At 46.2% G+C, this 2,767-nt stretch overlaps 1 pseudogene; it reads right to left on the reverse strand.

The window, feature by feature from the left end:
* Window positions 1-385: 385 nt before the first annotated feature.
* LOC124556988 lies at window positions 386-503 on the reverse strand (annotated as a pseudogene).
* Window positions 504-2,767: the final 2,264 nt, after the last annotated feature.

Genomic DNA, 2,767 nt, shown 5'->3' on the forward strand with positions numbered 1-2,767 from the left:
GCGTGTAAAACAGGACACAAGGTACTTATTTTGTATATGACACACCGTTGGAGACCTTATAATTGTTATTAACTTGTGCATAAATTGTGTGACTCCGTTTGAATAAAATGTGGTGTAGTAAAATTTACGATGGTTTAGTAACGATGTAGCATTCGTCCTCCCTCCCTCCCCCCCCCCCTTTAGTGCCCTAAAAGCACTCCGTCATCAGGCCACAAGTGCCCAATAGGGACCATTCGATCGCCGTGTCGTCCTCAGCTGAGGATGCGGATAGGAGGGGCGTGTGGTCAGCACACCGCTCTCCCGGTCGTAACGATGGTTTTCTTTGACCGGAGCCGCAACTATTCGGTCTAGTAGCTCCTCAATTGGCTGAGTGCACCCCGAAAAATGGCAACAGCGCATGGCGGACCAGATGGTCACCCATCCAAGTGCCAGCCGCCTCCGACAGCGCTTAACTTCGGTGATCTGACGGGAACCGGTGTATCCACTGCGGCGAGGCTGTTGCCTTAGTGTTCTAGGGTTAATGTATTTTAATTGCCTGTACGCATCTGAATAAATGCAAATTTCTGTGGTTTTACCGCCATGGACGTTTAGTGACGTACACTGAGGAGCTAAACGATTGTGACCACGGCCCACCGTGAGTCTGAATACCGGCTCAGCAATGCGCGCACGTGAGGCCGGCAAGGAAAGCATATAAACGGAGTAGAGACGATTAGGTTAAATAATTCGAATGTCCCGGGCCGCAAATTGGGAAATCAACTGATATCAGCGACCTTTAAAAGTTCATATTGCTATGGCCAAGCACCTGGGAAGGAGCATCTTGGAAACGGCGAAGCTGATCGGTTGTTCGGTTGTGTCCCGGGCCGCAAATTGGGAAATCAACTGATATCAGCGACCTTTAAAAGTTCATATTGCTATGGCCAAGCACCTGGGAAGGAGCATCTTGGAAACGGCGAAGCTGATCGGTTGTTCGCGTTCTACGGTCGTGGGCATCTACAAGGAATAATTGAAGGTTGGGGAAACCAAGAACAGGCGACAAGGTTTAGGATGTTCACGCCTCTCCACAGAACGTGGAGCTCGCTGGCTAGCCCCCTTTTTGAAGTAGGACAGGCGGCGGTCTCTGGTAGATGTGAGGTCAGAGAACAGTGCTGAATCAGGGATAAGTGTTAAGGGGTACACTTTCGAGGTCCCATTTCTCTATACCGGACTTCGCAGCATAGGAGCAGACGAACCCTACGTGCTCCCATGTTGACTCAACGACATCGTCAGTTACGACTGAAATGAAAACAGGATCATCTAAACTGGTCCGTGATTCAATGAAAAGCGGTTACCTGGTCGGATTAATCAGGTTTCTCCTTACACAATGTCCATCGTCGCGTCCGGATACGCCGTCATCCAGCCGAATGGCAGCTCGAGATACGCACCGTACCACGAACGTATGACAGTGGAGAAGTATTAAGTTATTGGGGAAATTCATCTAAGCTTCCATGGGATCTGGGGTAGTAATCGAAGACACCATGACAGCTATGTCATGCAGACCATCTTCATAGCTTGATGCTTTTTATCTTTCCTGACGGCGGTAGCGTTTTCGAACAGGACAACTCTCCGTATCACAAAGCCAGAATCGTGATGCAGTGGCTTGAAGGAAACGATAGTGAACTCATGTTGTGTCGGTTGCCGAAGTCGCCTGATCTGAACTCAGTGAAATACATGTGAGACACTATAGGGCCACAAACCCTTAATTTGTAGTAGCTGCTTGACCTGTGCCTACAAATCTGGCGCTATATATTTCCAGAAACCTACCAAGTACTTCCGCTTCCATGCCAGACAGTATCGTTGCTGTACTCTGCTCCAAAGCTGGACCGACACGCAATTAAGGAAGTGGTCATTATAATTTGTCTTATCAGTGTATACAGGGTGTTTACGTAACAACGTTCAAAAATGTAACAGGACATATAGAACGCTCCACTGAACAACTTTAAGTAGGAAACCCGCTGTCGGAGAAGCCAGCTTATGGAGATATATAAATAAACTTGTCTACCGCTTTGTCTAGCATTACTGTTTTCCAACTTATTTACAACTAACATACGCACAAACTTACACATACTGTGATGTTCCTTTACATACATGTTCTTTATTTCCTGCAAAGAAACAAGGAGGAAAGCCTGATTACTAGGAAGTCATAATACACGTTTTATTTATTTTGCTTGAGCTTCGTGCAAAGAGTCCTACCTGCGTTTTTGGAGAACGTAAGATTGGCTGTTCGTGAGAGGATGTGTATATAACATGACGGTGCACCGCCTCACTTCAGTGTGGTTGTCCACAACCATCTCAATGCTGCATTTCCTGGTCACTGGATTGGAAGGGACGTACTATTCCAAGGCCTGCGAGGTCACCTGACCTTAATCCCTCTGATTATTTCCCATGGGGATATCTAAAATCACTTGTGTATGAAACCCCAGTGGATACGGATATGGAATTAGTTGTTGAAATTGTAGCTGCCTGTGTTGTGATTCGAAACACACCCAGCGTATTTGTCAAGGAGCGTCAGAATGTTGTTCGCGGATGTTATGCTTGCATTGAGGTTGATGGCCGTCAGTTTCAGCATATTTTGTAAGATACAGTACAAATGGTACGTTCTTTGTGTCAATGATGGTATTTGCAGTTAGCTGTAACTGATGTAAATATAAAAGTACACAGTAATGTGATTTTATTCCTATTATCTCCTTAAGCTGGGTTCTCCTCCCACAGGTTCTCTACTTCTAATTGT

Source organism: Schistocerca americana, chromosome X, assembly GCF_021461395.2.
Source record: "Schistocerca americana isolate TAMUIC-IGC-003095 chromosome X, iqSchAmer2.1, whole genome shotgun sequence".
Lineage (NCBI taxonomy): Eukaryota > Metazoa > Arthropoda > Insecta > Orthoptera > Acrididae > Schistocerca > Schistocerca americana.